Here is a 19,087-nt window from a genome sequence, read left to right as displayed (position 1 = left end):
TTGTAAACCGCTAAGTACCATGTAAATTAAAATGATCATCCTTGGTATCACACTTTTCCTCTTTCCCAAGTAATCATTTGAACCAATAATAAAATAGGCAAGCAAAAGGAAAAAAAAAAAAGACACAGGTTAACTGTAAATCAAAGAAAGAAAACAACAAAATACGCCCTTAAACACACCTCTCTTTCTCTCTCTAAATAGTAAAACTACTCTGTGACAGTTAAATTCCAAGTCACTAATGAGAAAAGCTCCCACCCTGGAATTATAGTCCATTCATGGAAACAGAACAGGAAAAAGTCTTCATCAGTCCTCTAATTCATAGTCAAGAATGCCAAGACCCACCCTCTTACTCCAACTGCAAAGGCCACAAGCCACTGAGCCAACCCATACACTTCCCAGCCAGGAACAGACAAACTGTGGGAGGCCCTTAAGAAGCAGATGACCTCTAACGTCCAAGAGTCTCTTCCTTCCCTGGCCACTGGAATTAAGTAAGCAAACACCTAGACCTCAGTCACTCTTGAAAAACTTCCCAGAAAATAATGGCTAATTAGAAAACATCAACACCTCCAACCATAAATTTTGAAAATAAGTAAAAGTATTTCCCACCTGATAAGAGCTAAAATGAGCTAATTACTCAGGCCAATGTTCTAAAAAGCTTCAGTTATTAAATTCATCAGCACCATCACCCTATGAAGTAGGTATCATTATTGCCAATTTCTAGACAAGGAAACAGAACAGCTGATTTACTTGCTTAGAGTCATACTGCTACAAGGGGCAGAACTAAGATTTTAAAAAATATCAGGCAGGGGCTGGGAATATGGCCTAGTGGTAAAGAAAGCCCTGTACCATTCCTCAGTACCATATATAACTGTGGCTCAAGTGGTAGAGTGCTAACCTTGAGCAAAAAGAAGCCAGGGACAGTGCTCAAGCCCTGAGTTCAAGCCCCAGGACTGGCAAAAATAATAATAATCATCATCATCATCATCATCATCATCATCATCATCATCATCAGGCAGCAGGCCATGAATACCCTCATCACCACCACCATAGCTTACCTGACCAGTTCAGCCAGCACCTAGAACACTTGAGAAAGGCCTTGAAGGGTGGACCCACATGCGGGGATGGGTACACAGCGGGGGACAGAGAGTGGGGAGGCAGGCCTGGAGAGATTTGGCAAGAGGTGTATTTGGAAGACTTCCAGGAAGCAGTTAGGAAGCACAGGGTCAGTGACCAGGAAAGAAGTTACTATCTGGCATGTCCTCTCCAACCACTACCACTATTTCTGCAAATAGTAGGTCTTGTCTGCTGGCAAGAGGGGTCCTTAATATCTCTGCAACTCTTCCATGCCCTTACTTTAACCACTGTCCATTAAGAAAAAGAAAAACATGCTCTATTAATTATAAGCCAATATATGATGGAGTAATAAGACCTCCTCGTACGTAATCGTTTTGATAAGCATGAGCTCCTACTGTGTGCCGTGCTGCCATGCACTACTCTTGGCAGCAGGGATGAAGATGACCAAGTTCCTCCCCCACTAAATGCTGTGAGGAAGGGAGCAGGGAGACAGACCTGAGTGGAGAGAGAGAGAGAGAGAGAGAGAGAGAGAGAGAGAGAGAGAGAGAGAGAGAGAGAGAGAGAGAGAGAGAGAGAAGAGAGAGAGTATGTGTGTGTGTGTGTTCTAGTAGAAGGCCCTTCGGCACAAGGAGAAGGAAGCAGCACCCAGTATGAAGTCTTAAAATGAATACATTTTACACTGAAAGACATGTTTTAAAGCCACATAGCTGAGTTCCAGTCCTGGTTCTATCATTTAGTGGCTAAAGTAACCTCTTCTAATTTTGTTTTTCTTGAATCTAATTCTTTGTTTTGTCTTTGTTGCCAGTCATGGGCCTTGGACTCAGGGCCTGAGCACTGTCCCTGGCTTCTTTTTGCTCAAGGCTAGCACTCTACTGCTTGAGCCACAGCGCCACTTCCGGCTTTTTCTGCATATGTGGTGCTGAGGAATGGAACCCAGGGCTTCATGTATACGAGGTGAGCACTTTACCACTAGGCCATATTCCCAGCCCTTGAATCTAATTCTTTTATTCCCATTTTACAGACCCTCGGGCTGTCTTAAGAGAAATAAATAAAATAATGTAACAGGAACACTTTTCCTTACACTTGGTATACACAGGATCTCTAAGTACCAAACGTTGATTTATTACATCAATGATTTCATTTCTAGGAATTATTTTGCTGCTATATCTAAAATCTACATAATTTTATCTAAGCTATCTGAAACAAACATATTCCTCCCCTTCACCATCTGTGGGGAATTGGTTTCAGGACCCTTGTGAACACCAAAATTTGTGGGTTAATAGGTCTCTTACATAAAATCTTATAATATTTGTATAACCTAGAAATGGTCTCCAACAAAATTTATCTCTAGATGACATTTGTAACAATTAATGCAATGTAAATGCTATAGAGTTATGCTGTGCACTGTTTAGGGAATAATTGCAAGAAGTTTGTACATGCTGGGCACTGAAGCAGTTTTTTTGGATCTGTAGCTAAGTTTGTGGACATGCAAACCACAGGTAGAAAGGTACATAAGAAACCTTTGAAGATCTATCACCTACAAAGAATCACCTTTGGGCTTGGAGGTATGGCTCAGTAGTAGAGTACCTGCCTAGCAAAAGCATGAGAGTCTGAATTCAAACCCCAGAACCACAGAAACAAAGCACCTTCATCCACACATCTTCTACACATGACAGTTCTAAAAGCTGTTTTAACTAAAACATGAGGTTAGCAATCATGACTTTTAACATAATTACTTTCATGTATAACTATTTCAACAATAACAACTATTTGCAAATGACCATTTTAACTCTAGAATTAAAAAAATACTGTTACAAACTTTTTCAACTTTTTACTTAGTACATCAAATTCATAACAGAAAACAATTATGAAGTAAATATTTTAACAGAAGACCAATAAGTTGTGTTAGGTCAACAGATAAACACTGGCTAGTGGAATGAGTATTCATTTGTAGATGGAAGGAGAGAAAAGTTCCCACTTTCCTATTCTCCATTGGCTTGATTTAGGATGAACTAAAGCAGAAGGAAAACATTAGTCCATTCTTCCTTAGGAGCATACATCATTTATTAATTTGCTAATAAAATCAGATATATGACTTCTACACAATCAATGATGTGACTTACATTAACAGAGACACTTCTTGGGCAGTACAGTACTATCACAGTGTTCCTGGAAAAGAATTTCCTAAGAAAGCTGCTTTTTAGCAGATACAGATGGGCCAGTATTAAATATTAAGAATACTGATGCAGAGATCAAACAGGCTATGAAGAAACTCTATGACATTGATGTGGCTAAGGTCAATACCCCCATCAGTCCTGATGGAGAGAAGAAGGCATATGTTCAACTGGCTCCTCATTCTGATGCTTTAGATGTTGCCAACAAAATTGGAATCATCTAAACTTAAGTCCAGCTGGCTAAGTATAAATATTCATTCCCCCCCCAAAAAAAAAATCTGATGCAAAAAGAAAAAGAGCCAGGTGAAGGTGGCTCATAAAATGCTTATTTCTTTTTTTTTTTTTTTTTTTGGCCAGTCCTGGGCCTTGGACTCAGGGCCTGAGCACTGTCCCTGGCTTCTTCCCGCTCAAGGCTAGCACTCTGCCACTTGAGCCACAGCGCCGCTTCTGGCCGTTTTCTGTATATGTGGTGCTGGGGAATCGAACCTAGGGCCTCGTGTATCCGAGGCAGGCACTCTTGCCACTAGGCTATATCCCCAGCCCTAAAATGCTTATTTCTAACGAACCACCAAAAAGCTAGAAATGGAGTTGTGGTTTAAGTTAAATGACAGTGTTAGCTTTGAGCAAAAAAAGCTCAAGGACAGCAACCCAGGCCTTGGGTTTACGCCTCAGGACCAGCAGGAAGGAAGAGAGGGAGAGAAGGAGAAGGAAGGGAAAAGTGGGGGGGGGGGGGGGGGAGGGCACCTATAATCCTAGCTACTCAGGGGACTGAGATCTGAAGGTGACAGTTCAAACTAGCCCAGGCAAGGAATTTCATAGGACTCCTATCTCCAATAAAGCACCAAAAAAGCTAGAGGTAGAGCTGTGGCTCAAGTGGTAAGAGCACTAGCCTTGAGCAAAGACAGATCAAGGACAGCATGCAAAACCTGAGTTCAAGCCCCAGGACCAGCACAAAGAAAAAAAAAAAGAAATAGAAAAAAAAAAGATCTGCTGAGAAATTAATATTAAACATCTCTAAAAGGGATATTCATTTATTATCTTAGTACTCTAATTCTATTTTTTCTTTTTCTTGCCAGTCCTGGGCTTTGAACTCAGGGCCTGGGCACTGTCCCTGAGCTTCTTTTGCTCAAGGATAGCATTCTACCACTTGAGACACAGCACTACTCCTGGCTTTTTCTGTTTATGTGGTACTGAGGGCTCGAACCCAGGGCTTCATGCTTGCTAGGCAAGCACTTTATTACCACTAAGCCACATTCCCAGCCCTCTATTCTATTTTTTACTAATACTCTCAAAGTTATATCTTCAATAGTGTATGAAAAACAAAAAGTCATTAAATCTTTTTTTTTTTTTTTTTTTGCCAGTCCTGGGGCTTGGACTCAGGGCCTGGGCACTGTCCCTGGCTTCTTTTTGCTCAAGGGTAGCACTCTGCCACTTGAGCCACAGCGCCACTTCTGGCCATTTTCTGTATATGTGATGCTGGGGAATCGAACCCAGGGCCTCATGTATACGAGGCAAGCACTCTTGCCACTAGGCCATATCCCCAGCCCCCATTAAATCTTAATTAAAAGTTCTGCTAAATCTTAGAGCCTAATATTCCGATCTTGAAAACAAGTTGACTTTTTAAAACTCACTAATAGTAGGCTGACCTGGGACTTTTTTGTTTTTATTTCTTTGCTGACCCTGGGGCTTGAACTCAGGGCCTGGGCACTGTCCCTGAGCCTCTTTGTGCTCAAGGATAGTGCTCTACCACTTGAGCCACAGGGCCACTTCCAGGTTTTTCTGAGTAGTTTATTAGAGTCTTGTAAGAGTCTGACGAACTTTCCTGCCCAGGCTGGCTTCAAACAGCGATCCTCAGATCTCAGCCTCCTGTGCAGCTAGTATTATAGGTGTGAGCCACCGGCATATGGCTTTGGGGTTTTTTTTGTTTTATATATATAATTTTAGTGTTAGTATTAAGGTGTTGTATAGAGTGGTTACCATTTTGTAAGTCAAGTAATGAGCACTTTCATTTTGGATAATGTCACACCTACCTTCTCTTTTCCCTTTTCCTCCTCTCGTCCCTGCCTCCAAGATACATAGTTCCTTTTCCATCTGATATACTCAATAGCATGATTCCATTTCTTCACCCTTCCTCCCTCACTTTCTGCACTCTTTTTTGCTCCCCCTCCAAAAAACAAAGCAAAACCAAAACAACCACCAAAAGAAAAATCCATGTTTCTATTCCCTGGAATTCATTTTGATAAATAGCACTTTAAATGTTTAGAGATGTTAAGCCTTTGGGTTCCTCCACTACAAGTATCCTTTAGTCTTGACAGTTTGTGTGTAAATACCTAGAGTCCTGTATAGGTTATCATGTCATTATATTTTAGATCTAGCTTCCACATGAGAGAAAACATGCACTGTTTTTTTTTCTAAGCTTGGCTTACTTCACTTTGACATGATTTGGTCTAGGCCCATCCATTTTCCCTGCAAATGTCACAATTATTCTCTGTAATAGATGAGTAAAATTCCACTGCATATAATATATAATCACATCGAATTGATCCCCTCATCTGGGATGTTTACATAAGGTGGCTATCAGGGCAGCAAGGTATATGGGTGAGCAAGTGTCTTTACCATATCCTGACTTGTGATGTTCTGGGTAGATGGAGACTGGTATGACTGGGACAAAGTAAAGTTTGCTATTTCATTTGTTGTTGTTGTTTTTGAGGAACCTTCCAGAGTGGTTGTATTAGTTTACATTCCCATCAACAGTGAAATGGGGTTCCTTTTTCCCCACATCCCCACCAGCATTTGTTGTCTGAATTCTTGATACTGGCTGATCTAACTGGGGTCAGATGCAATCTCAAAGTTGTTTTGATTTGCACTTCATTTGTAGCCAGGGATGTTGAGCATTTCCTCATGTGTCTATGTGCCATTCTTATATCTTCTTCTGAGAAGTCTCTTTTAAGCTCCTTTTCCCACTTATTGATTGGTTTATTAGTTGGGGGGGGGGTTAATTTTTTGAGCTCCTTGTATATTTTGGCTATTAGGCCTTTGTTGGATGAACTGCTGGTAATGATCTTCTTCCAGTCTGTCGACTTTCTAGTTTAGTAACTATGTCCCTTGCTGTGCAGAAACTTTTTGTTTTGATGTAATCCCATTTGTCAAGTCTATCTGCTGTGCCCCTCAGACTCTTTTCCAAAAAGTTCCTACATACGCCTGTAAGTTCTGTTTCCCTGGCTTCATTTTGCAGTAGTTTCAAACTTTCTGGTCTGAGGTTGAGGTCTTTGGTCAGCTTTGAGTTAATGTCGGTGCATGGTGACAAACAAGGACCCAATTTTACTTTTCTACATATGGATGTCTAGTTTTCCCAACACCAATTATTGAAGAAGCTATCTTTTGTCCACTGTATGTTTTTGGCTCCCTTGTCAAATATCAAATAACTTTACATGTACATTTTTATTTCTGGGTCTGTTCCATTGATCTTTGAGCCTGTTTTTGTGCCAGTACTAAGCTGTTTTTATCGTTATAGGTCTGTAGTAGAGCTTGACCTCGAGGATCATAATACCAGAGTACTCCTTCCTTCGTTCGTTCATTCCTTTGTTCCTTCCTCCTTTCATTTTTGCAGTCCTGGGACTTGGGACTCAGGGCATGAGCACTGTCCCTGGCTTTTTGCTCAAAGTTAACACTCTACCACCACTTGAGCCAGACTGCCATTTCCGGCTTTTTCTGTTTATATGGTTCTGAGGAATCGAGCCCAGGGCTTCATGCAGGCAAGGCAAGCACTCTACTGTAAGCCATATTCCCAGCCCCAGAATGTACTCTTTAAAACTAAGCCAGAAAAACACAGTAAAATTAAGCAAGTAATCAACTCATGGAATTTGTGATTCAGAAAAGGATCTCAAGTCAAAGAGAAAAAAGAATACTTGCAGTTTCTACGGCATAGTCCTCCAAGTCCTAACAGCTAATCTTTACTTGGTTCATTCAAAACATACTTGCTGAACAAACTTTAATCTGCAAGTTATCGTCCAGCTCATTCAAATTAAACAGTATTTCGAGTAAGTTAAGGGCAGCAGAGTTCAGAGTTAGAGTGCCTATTTTGCAAATGCTAGTGCTACTGCTTACTAGTTGGGTAACCTTGGTCAAGTCTGTCAATGTCTGCTGGATTCAGTATGCTTCTATGAGTAGAGATTACACTGAATCCTAATTTCTAAGAGCTGAGTTGACCTGCTTCCAGAACATAGTAGGCAATGTGCCAGTCTCCTAAGAGTTAATTAGTATTCATCAAGTATTTAGAATGATGAATAGTACTTAGAAGTTTTTTACAGAAAATTGGTTAATATTTAACCTTTGGTAATTGAAAAATCCTTTTGATAACAAACCAGGTTGATGGAAAAAATGCTTTCAAGTCCTTTTTATTTAAGTCAGTTGCTATTTTATACACTCTTCTTAGATAAACTAGGGCTTTGGGTAAGGGTTCCTTCCAGAACAAGAAGAGGTTTAAAAGTTCCAGCCCTCTACCACCAAGCCCTCTTCACAGAACGATTTTCTCTGCAATATACCTTGTCTGTATTCCCAAAACCTTGTCCCATTTATGAGAGCCAACATCACGCTATTCTCACCTCCCTTTTGATCTGCTCAGGCCACACTACCCGGCCCCCTTCTGATTCCTCTCCCCCATTGCTGTCATCTTTAGGCCCTACCCTAAAGAGCCCACACACAGTAAACCCCACATACTTTTGAGCCTTGGTTCTTGAAGGGCCTATCTTTGAATGTCGTTTTAGACTATCCACTTACCCATCCTACTAAACCCCCCTCTGCAGCCTATTTATTATTATGCCAGTACTTGGGTTTGAACTCAAGGACTGGGTGCTATCCTTTAGCTTTTTTTTGTGCAAGGCTGGCACTCTACCACTTGAGCCACACATCCACTTTGAACTTTTTGCTGGTTTATTGAAGGCAAGTCTCAGTGACTTTACTGCCTGAAAAAATACTAAGGGACAGCATCAATTTGAGTTCTGACACACACACAAAAGGAGTAATAGCTTCTTCTGTAACTTTTCCCCAGATCTCTCCTGTACTGCTGCTACAGATCTGTTTTTCTAAAAAGTTTATAAATGTTGATTGTCCATGTCTACTTGTTCCAGACCCTGAACACTAGGGAAAGGAAAGTATTTTTGCATTTCTTATGCCTAACATGGTATCTACTTCTCAATCTTAGCTGAAATGCATTATTTTCTCTAATGTGCTTCACTTTCGCTCCATAGCTTCATGTTGTGACCAGTATCTCTTATCTTTCGGGAAAGCCAACTGCACAAGTGTTGGCTAATATAGCAAAGCTGATTTTTTAATTAACAGAAATGAATCACTTAATAAAGATGGAGGCAGAAATGTCCTTCATTTCAACTCAAATCTGTTCTATGTAGAACTGAATTCCACTTTACAAAGTCTTCTTCAACCAAAAGATTAAAATCCTACCTTTTTATTTTGTCTTATTTTGTAGTGCTGAGGATAGAACTCAGGGGCCTTGTGTGTGCTAAGTAAGCACTTTACATACTGAGTTGCGCCCCCAAACCCACCCATTATGCTTAAACTCACATCTCCACTAGGGAATAACAAAAACATTAAATTCAAGGAATGTGTGCTTTTTCATTATGCTTGCTCACTAGTGTACAGGTGTCTGTAAATCTGTTTAGGTTTATTTTCATTGACTGTGCATGCTAAACTTACAGGAGTTGCTGGAATCTTGAGGGCATACTCCCCATACCTCTGCCATCAAGCAGGAATAACTGCACAGACACTGGTCTATACTATTGTTCTAAAACTCCAGAAGGAATTCCCAGCAGGACAGGGAGTTCTCCAGTTTCTTCCTCTAAACCATTAATGTTCTTTCTGACTGCTTCTGCTGCTATTTTCCACAGCTGAAGAACAGTGGACAACTCCTCTTTAAACATATCCTAATTCTAATATTCCCATCCATTCATTGTTTACAGTACTTATCAAGCTAAATTAATTCAGGTCTTATATGAATTTTTTCCCATTCATTATTTTAGTTATTTTAGGAAAGACTGTAAATTTTCTACATTACTTTTTGTTTTGATCCAAGTCTAGGACTTGAAGTCAGCCTATGCTTTCGCTCATTGGCTAGTGCTCTCCGCCAACTGAGTCATGTCAGCGACTCCTACAACATTACTTTTTTGTGTGCCAGTAATGGGGCCTGAACTCAGGGCCTTACACTCTTGCTTAGCTTACTTCTCAAGGCTGGCACTCTACCAGTTAAGCTACACTCCCACTTGCTAGTTAACTGGAGATGAGAATCACAAATTTGTCTGCCCAGGCTGGCTTCCAATTAGAATCCTCAGATCTCAGCCACTGGAGTAGTTAGGATTACAGATGTGAGCTACTAGCACCCATTATTTTAATATTTAACATTAAAATAACATCATTTTAATAACATCTACTATGTCAAGAGGCATAAGGACAAAAATATGTAGTTGAATATTTGTAATCTCAGTTACTAGGGGAAGTCAAGGTTCAAAGCCAGTTCATGCACCAAAACGATCCTATCTGGGCTGGGAATATGGCCTAGTGGTAAGAGTGCTTGCCTCATATACATGAAGCCCTGGGTTCGATTCCACAGCACCACATATACAGAAAACAACCAGAAGTGGCGCTATGGCTCAAGTGGCAGAGTGATAGCCTTGAGCAAAAAGAAACCAGGGACAGTGCTCAGGCCCTGAGTCCAAGATCCAGGACTGCCCCACCCCCCAAAGAACAACAACAACAAAAAGATCCTATCTAATCTCAACAAATATGCTTGGTGAGGTGGTACATATTTGTCATCCCAACTATGGGGGGAGGGATTATTATCCAAGGCTGTACTGGAGTATAAACAAGGAGCCCTATCTGAAAAAATAATAACTAAAGAAAAAGTGCTAGGGGCATAGCTCCGGTGGTAGAATACCTGCCTAGCAAGCCCAAGGCCCTGAAAAAAACCAAAAAGTTTAACAAGGCATGGTGACTATCTAAAAATACAAACTGTGGCAAAGTTGACCCATCCTATATTAACTGTAACCTATGGCTTGCATTAACCTTATGTGGATAAAGACAGAGATGGAGGGCAAGGAATTCCAGAACAGAGGCTCACAGATAAATGTGCACTTTCACTCTTAGTGTACCGACAAGAAGCAAACCAGACGCTGGGGCTTTAATAAAAATAAAACAAAACATCCCTGAGCAGGACTTTATAACTTGGTGATAGGTATATATGGCCTTTGAAAACATCTTATAGGTCTTCTTTTTCCAGCAAAACTCTGTGCACATGCCTGTGTGAAAACTGAGGTCCTGAGCACTCTCACTTAATTTTTTCATTCAAGGCTGGCGTTCTACCACTTGAGTCACACCTCTACTTCAGATTTTTTTTGCTAGTTAACTAAAGATAATAGTCCCATGGAGTTTTCTGTCCAGGGTGCCTTTTAGCTACAATCCTCATGTCCTTGGGTAACAAGGACTACAGGCATGAACCACCAGTGCCCAGCTTCAGCAGAATACTTATGTAGATACCCAAGGGATAATAAAGAGAAGTCAACAGTTATTCTGGCTTGGAGTTTAGGAGATGTCTCGACTTCCACCCAACCACAGAGCCTATGCCCCAAAAGAATAAGACTGCTTCCTATATTATTCTGCTGTTTTGGCATAGCACCTAACAAATGATATCTACCCATTCAGTGAATACTATAAAAGTATTTGTTAAATAAAACAAGGGCTATGAAATAATGTAAAAGTCACTGGCCTAATAATTGGGATAGCAGGCATATGGGAAACAATCAGAAAAAGCTGAGCACAAATCATCAAAGTCCCAAAACAAAGAATTGCAAAGGTGAACAGTTTCTCTAAAATCCTAGGGAGAGAATGCTCAGCTTAACCACTTCTCTCTTTCCTCCTGTCTTTCTTGTCAGTTCTATCTACAGCCACAGTAGTTTCTTCAAAGCTTTCCTATTTTCTTTAAATTTCCAACTCTCCCTTTCCCCCTTCTCCCTCAGCAGAAGACCTTTGCAGTACACAGAACAGTAGTCCTTACTTCCTGGTCCTAGGCCCCATTTTCCTGCCCACACATAGCCAGTCACCCGGGTGGATGAGTGGATCACTCCAGGTAGTACAAGTTCTGCTACCACCAGCAGGGAGAGGAGAAGGAGCCGTCCCTAAACCCGGACAGAGCTGCCCGCTCTGCGGTCTATCTCCCAGTGAACCTCAAGGGAATGAATCGAGACAGAAGCCAGATGGCAGTGGCTCATGCCTGTTGTCCCTAGGTTATCAGGAGTCTGAGATCTGAAGATCTTGGTTCAAAGCCAGCCCAGCCCTGTTGCTTCTCTGAAATATTAAATATGTAACCAAACACAATGCCTTACCAATACCTCAGACTTAGGCTCTAATCTAAATTCATTATTTCATACCTAGCCCCAATCTTCTTTTATCCACTATTTTCTAATTCAAGGAGTGGCACTTAGACTCTCATGCTAGAAGTTTGGGCTCCTTGGCTCCTCTGACTTTGCCAAATCCATCAACAACTCTTACCCATCACTAGGTCAAGCATGTCCAGCCTGATTTGTGTCAAATACTGCTGCATACATTAGGTAGGCAGTGGTGAACAAGATGAGCTTAGTTTTAGAGAAGGCAAACAGTAACAAATAAGACAAAAGCTATGAACAAAACAAGGCAAGCTGGAGGGACACCACTTTATATATTTTTGAGACTTATAGTGCTTTTCTATTCCATAAGTAAGTGTCACTAGGCATCAGTTAATCCTAACTACTCAGGAAGCTGAAATCTGAGTATCAAAGTTCAAAGCCAGCAAGAGCAGGAAAAACTGTGAGACTACTATCTCTAATTAACCACCCAAAAACCCCAAGTAGAGCTGTCTCAGGAGGTGCAGTGCCAGCCCTGAGCTAAAAAAAAAAACTAAGGGATAGCCCCAGGCCCTGAGTTCAAGCCTCAGTACGAACATACACACAAAAAAATATAAAACTTCACTAATTCCTACACCCCCATCTCCTTCCCCTACCTGTATTTACTTGGCGAGGAGGAGCAGCATCAAGGTTTGAACACAAGCCTCACATGGAGGGGAGTGTGTGTCTAGTTTGGGAGTGTTTGCCTCTCATGTGCAAAGCCCTGAGTTTGAGCCTCAGCACCACAAAAAAAAAAAAAAAAAAACAAAAAAAAAACTGTCCAATCTGGACTTACAATGCTCAAGATACTGGTAAGAACTGCAAGCAGCTGTTATTATCAGGAGCTGGAAGAACTGAGCAATGTGTACCAGGTGCGTACATCACCAGCTTACAGACAAAAATGAAAGCTTGGAAGTACCTGAGATTATACAAGGCGAGAATATACGGAAATGAGGCAGTCTCAGGGGTTGAGCAGGAGAAGGAACAAGGTGGGAGTTGATGAGGATGCACTTGGTTCTCCTGTGGGAAGCATCCAGTGACCTTCCAAATTAGAGTTACATACCTGGCAAAGCACCTGTACTCACTCTCCCTGTCACAGCACATGTGATGCGCTTGTTTAGCTACCGTTCTCCTGGACAGGTATTTAAGGATATAGGATTGGCAGGAAACGGGCCTGCTGTATATCAGCATAATATAGAATGTGTGTCAATGCACAGCTCCTATTCATTGAATGCCATCGGCAGGCAGTGTGTTCCAGTACATACTTTCCTATCTTAATTCCTTTACTCAACAGCCCAGAGGAAGAGGTTCTACCTCCACTTCCCGGCTGGAACTAGGGAGCAAGCAAAATGCCCAAAGCCACTGTTAGGATAGGAATGAACATCTTCCCCAGGTAACTGGACTACCACATACCGAGTCAGGGAAATGCCTGGGGAAGTACCCTTGCTCTTCTCAAGAATCCCGAGTAGTGGGCATTCTAGAGCATGCCTAGTACTCACAGCCTTACCAATCAGAGGTGAAGCTGAGGGGCAGAGAATGAACCTAGAACTGCTGAGACCTTAACTCTCATGAATGTGTGTGTGCCAGTCCTGGACTTGAACTCGGGGCCTGGGCACTGTCCTAAGCTTTTTATGCTCAAAGCTAGCACTCTACTACTGGAGCCATGGCTCTACTTCCAGCTCTTTGATAGTTAATTGGAGGTAATTCTCATGGACTTTCTTGCCTGAGCTGGTTTAGAGCTTCAATTCTCAGATCTCAACCTCCTGAACAGCTAGAGTTATAGACAGGAGTTACCAATGCCCAGCCTGGCACCCTCTCTTGAGTTAAAGTTGTCCTTACTCTACAAGAACAGCTAGTTCTGACATGAGGAAGACTCCCCATGCCATCCACTGTAGGCCAAGGCACCATATGGTCAAGATGAGAAGCTAGTAGGCCGAGGAAGGAAACACTACATAGCTTTGTCAAGAGTTGCAGTGGTGACACATTTTCTTTGGCATGCTGTCTCACTCTTCATTTCCTTGTTTTTTTCTTTGCCAGTCCTGGGGCTTGAACTCAGGGCCAGAGCCCTGGTCCCTGGCTTTTTTGCTCAAGGCTATCACTCTACCACTTGAGCCACAGTGCTACTTCTGGCTTTTTGTATATATGTGGTGCTGAGGACTTGAACCCAAGGCTTGCGATATACGAGGCAAGCACTCTACCACCAGGCCATATTCCCAGCCCCTCACTCTTCATCTCTTGAGACTGGAACTACATGGGCTTTTTATATTCCAAGGTACATCAGAACCCAGAAACTTCTTCCTTTTCTACTTAGGAGCCACTGTCAACTTTCAAATGCTCTAGTCACTGGAATCTAGAAAGAAGGGGGTACAGTGGAAAGAATACAATCCTAGCTGGCAAAAAAGGGGAGGTTACCCTGAATTTGGGGAATCATACAGAATCAATCAGAAGTTTGGGATCCTCGGCTCCTCTGACTTTACCAAATCCATCAACAACTCTTACCCATCACTTTTGGTGTTTCCTGAGCTTTAAAGCCAAAGGATTAGACTAGATGATTTCTTTTCTTTTTTTTTTTTTTTTTGGCCAGTCCTGGGCCTTGGACTCAGGGCCTGAGCACTGTCCCTGGCTTTCTTTTTGCTCAAGGCTAGCACTCTGCCACCTGAGCCACAGCGCCCCTTCTGGCCATTTTATGTATATGTGGTGCTGGGGAATCGAACCGAGAGCTTCATGTGTAGGAGGCAAGCACTCTAGGTTTCTTCTGGCTCTAAAATTCTCTAAGTATGAAGACAAAAGCAGAAGGCATACAGGACACAAGATGACTAGCCAAGAAAGATGGAGATAAACCCTCCTAGTTATGGCTAGCAGAGCTAGTATGACCTGCACGGTGTCATCCCCTACCACAGCCTCTTGCTTCCCTTAACCTCCTTCCATTCTGTTACTTATTAGGACCCTTGATTTGAAGCAATAATCATGCAGAAGTTGTTGATATTTGTTACTTCACTTAAAACTTTAACAACCTACAATTATCAGAACATTCCAAACCAAGGCCTCCAAAAAGAAACAAACACAACTAAGGGAAGTTTCTGTATTACTAACACCAATTGAAAACAAGCACACAATCCTCTTCATTCTTAACCTTTACAAGGTGCTACTAATAAAACTCCCTTAAGCTCTTTTCACTAGGTCCCTATGAACAAGACATAAAGACATAAACAGAGGGAAGACTTCAATCAGCCCACTTCCCCCTTTCTATCCTTTGGGCTAACTTCTCCAACAGTTCACGGCTAAAGCAAACTACTTTCTTTAGTGCTATTTTCATTCATCCCATAGGTCAAATTTGGCTGTCCTGCTGCCAAAAAAAGGCTTCAAAGCAGGGAACAACTTTGAGACCACTCTGTGTTACTATCAAGTTTGTTTTGTTTCTGTGGCTTGTCTTTTTGTCTTGAGACAGGGTCTCAATACATACTGCAGGCTGGTTTCAAATTCACAATCCTCCTATCTTTTGCCTCCTGAGTGCTGAGATGATAGCATGCACATCCAGCTATGTTATTTTTCGATCTTTCACAGCTAATATATCTACCACCAATCTTATTTACTGTTTACAATCAGTCTGAAGAGCAGCTCCTCCTCTACCTTGTTCACCACTGAATCTCTCATAGATACAGCAATGACTATGAAGAACATCTACACAGGAGGATTTTAATACACCTTCAGGGAAAAGTGCTCCAAGGAGCTGCAAGAAGGATAGTTTCCCCCGCATCCAATGTTTTCTCTTTCTTTTTTTTTGGCCAGTCCTGGGCCTTGGACTCAGGGCCTGAGCACTGACCCTGGCTTCTTTTTGCTCAAGGCTAGCACTCTGCTACTTGAGCCACAGCGCCACTTCTGGCCGTTTTCTATATATGTGGTGCTGGGGAATCGAACCCAGGGCTTCATGTATAGGAGGCAAGCACTCTTGCCACTAGGCCATATCCCCAGCCCATGTTTTCTCTTTCTTAACTCCACATAAAGAAGCATAAGATAATAAACCACAGATATACAAGAACTCGTTACAAAGTGCATCTTCCCGCTGGGCCATGTGCATTACCTGCAAAGCAAGCACAGCCCTATGCAGAAAGTTCTGCAGGCAGCATGAGTACTAAATGGACTTTCAAAAGTGTTGGGGATACAGTTTAGTTAGCCAGAATACACAAAGCCCTGGGATTCACTCCCTACCAAAGACACAGGATTTTTTTACAGAGCCTACTAACAGACTAATCAACCTAAATGTACAACATGACCAAATTATACTACATAATAAAGAAAACCTTTAGGCCAGGTGCCAGTGGCTCATACCTGTAGTCCTAGCTACTCAAGAGGTTGAGATTTGAGGATCGAGGTTTGAATCCGGGTGGACAGGAAAGTCTGTGGGACGCTTATCTCTAATTAAGCACACACACAAAAAACCAGAGGTGTGGGCTGGGAATATGGCCTAGTGGCAAGAGTGCTTGCCTCCTACACATGAAGCTCTTGGTTCGATTCCCCAGCACCACATATCTGGAAAACGGTCAGAAGGGGCGCTGTGGCTCAGGTGGCAGAGTGCTAGCCTTGAGCGGGAAGAAGCCAGGGACAGTGCTCAGGCCCTGAGTCCAAGGCCCAGGACTGGCTAGGAGTTTGGGTGCAGGTGGCTTAGGCCTTTAATTCTAGCTACTCAGGAGGCCTGAGATCTGAGGATCACAGTTCAAAGCCATTCCAGCAGGGAAGTTTGCAAGCCTCCAGTTAACCACCAAAAAACCGCAAGTGGTGCTATGGCTCAACGTGGTAGAGCACTAGCCTTGAGCAAAGAAGCTCAGGAACAGCACCCAGACTCTTGAGTTTAAGCCCCAGGACAGGCACAGGCACACACACAGAGGTACACACACATACACATGCACACACACAAAGATAATCTACCTCTCAGGAATGTGGGATGGATAGTTTAAGACAACTTAGAAAATTGTGGGGGCTGGGGATATAGCCTAGTGGCAAGAGTGCCTGCCTCGGATACACGAGGCCCTAGGTTCGATTCCCCAGCACCACATATACAGAAAACGGCCAGAAGCGGCGCTGTGGCTCAAGTGGCAGAGTGCTAGCCTTGAGCGGGAAGAAGCCAGGGACAGTGCTCAGGCCCTGAGTCCAAGGCCCAGGACTGGCCAAAAAAAAAAAAAAAAAAAAAAATTGTGGACAGAGTATAACTGGGCACCAGTGGCTCACTCTTATAATCATAGCTACTGAGAAGGCTGAGAATTGAGGATCGTGGTTCTAAGCCAGCCTAGGTAGGAAAGTCCATGAGACTTTGTCCAATAAACTGCAAATAAAAGCCAGAGCTGGAGCTGTGGCTCAAGTAGTAGAGCGTTAGCTTTGAGCCAAAAGCAGCTCCGGGACAGTGCCCAGGCCCTGAGCTCAAACCCCAGGACCAACACACACATGCTCACGCATGCACGCACGCACAATATACATTCAATTTTACAATGTTATAAAAGCACACTGGTCTAATATCTTACCAATCTAGCAACCTTCTTACACACACATTTATACACAAACTCAAAAGAACAAATTTTATGTTTCCTCCTAAGTTATAAGACAAATGTAATAGACATAGGACTGTGACAAGTACTTCCAATTTGAGTAATGACATTTGTTAACTCTCACACTGAATACAAGTTTATAATTCAAATCCTAATAGAGTAACAGCTTATTTTTGAAAATCCCGAATAATTCATCTAGGTGGCTGCATAAAATACTTATTATGGGATAAGTCTGATGTCAACATACAACAAAACCCTGCTAATCCATCTCTACAGCCCACTCCCATGCAGAGACCCTTTTGAGACTGCAGATGGACCAAAAGTGATCTAAGACACAATATACCACATTAGAACCATGCCCCTGCAGTACCAGAGTACTAAAAAGTTACAACCAACAAGCCCAAATCCTGAGATTGGTCTAGAGGTACTTACCAGTCAAAAGCATGGCCTAAGGCCCTCGCACACCATAAAATCAGTGAAACTAATTGGGGTTCTTCAGCATCTGCCAGGAGGTATCCTGCTACCATTAAGGAATAAATCGGGGATGCAAACAATTAGTGCACCCTGAGGTGACAGTTAATTCCACTAGCCTAGTACTTCTCAGGAGGTACTGTAGAATTCCATTTCACCCCTATTCTAAGAATACTGAGGCTGGAATTTTCAAAAGTTAGGTAGATGCACACTGAAAGAACTTTAAGTAAAATCCCTCCAGAACCCCTAGCGTTGAACATATCTTTCAATATACACAGACCCAATCATGCATTATCCACATTTCCAAGTAGCTACTCACTGAAATCTTTTTCTGAAACTCTTTCACAAAGGAAAACTGTATAGGGCTGGGAGTGTGGCCTAGTAGTAGAGTGCTTGCCTAGCATCCATGAAGCCATGGGTTTGATTCCTCAACACCACATATACAGAAAAGGCTGAAAATGGAGCTGGGGCTCAAGTGGTAGAGTGCTAGCCTTGAACAAAAGGAAGCCAGGGACAGTGCCCCAGGCCTTGAGTTCAAGCCCCAGGACTGGCCAAAAACAAAACAAACAAACAAAAAAACAAAAAACAAAAAAAAACGGACTGTATAAGGTGCACTCAACATAGGTTAGAATAATGTAATACTGCATCTTTCTGATTTGAAGCACACAACAGCACCTGGGATTGAAGGAAATAGGCTACCCTAACCTAGTGTTCTGCTCTGGAAAAGACTGGGAACTAAGGGGGCAGAGATTGTTTTTAAAAGCCAGGTAAAGGTTATTTACAGCTTGTCTATGGTCAAATGGGAACACAAAACAAGAACTAAACAACCCTACACTAGTGTCACATTTGACCCAATCTTCTGACAGATGACGAAACTGGGGTGTTGTGAGAGGGTAGGTAACTTGCCCAGGGCTACAGTTTATGTTAGCAAAACTGGAAGATTCCTACTTTTCCAGGTCGTAATTTTTCCCCCTACGTTTCCCTATATAAGATTTTAAAAATCTTTTCAGTCTTGACTGAGGCTGTTAACATCAGGGTCCAATTATCATCCAAAGATCAGCCTGTTAGATAATAGCTCAAAAATTCCATCCATTTTGCAGCATTTAGCAGTCATCTAATCTTGCAAGGGGGGTGGGGGGGGGAGGCGGGAGAGACACAGAGGAAAGGGGCAAATCCTAATTCTGATCTGTCCCCTAAAGGCAAACTAACGCGCAGTTTGAGCACACACCGGCAGGCATGCAAACCCACAAGCCGAGGGGGGCCGCCGCTCCGGGGCACCGTCCCCACCCCCCACCCCCAACTCACTGAATTCCACTTCCATCCCGACGCACAGAGCACATTCCACCTCCCTCCGCGGCCAGAAGGGGATCAGCCGGCTCCGCAACCGGCCTTCCACCACCAC

General features: G+C 42.6%; 1 protein-coding gene across 3 annotated transcripts in view; it reads right to left on the bottom strand.

Moving 5' to 3' along the window:
* The window catches only part of Tcf20 (transcription factor 20), a 171,861-nt gene that overhangs the window by 73,421 nt on the left and 79,353 nt on the right, over nucleotides 1-19,087 (bottom strand). The window contains exon 1 of one of the 3 annotated variants that reach the window (XM_048354419.1): nucleotides 17,647-18,141. The exons of the other annotated variants lie outside the window; for them this stretch is intronic. The gene's annotated coding sequence lies outside the window, so the exon portion shown is untranslated. Of the gene's footprint in view, nucleotides 1-17,646; nucleotides 18,142-19,087 lie in introns of those variants that run through there. 3 annotated transcript variants of the gene reach the window in all.

This window comes from Perognathus longimembris, chromosome 1, assembly GCF_023159225.1.
Source record: "Perognathus longimembris pacificus isolate PPM17 chromosome 1, ASM2315922v1, whole genome shotgun sequence".
Lineage (NCBI taxonomy): Eukaryota > Metazoa > Chordata > Mammalia > Rodentia > Heteromyidae > Perognathus > Perognathus longimembris.
The sequence above is the reverse complement of the archived record's forward strand: the minus strand, read 5'-3'. Positions and strand labels throughout refer to the sequence as shown.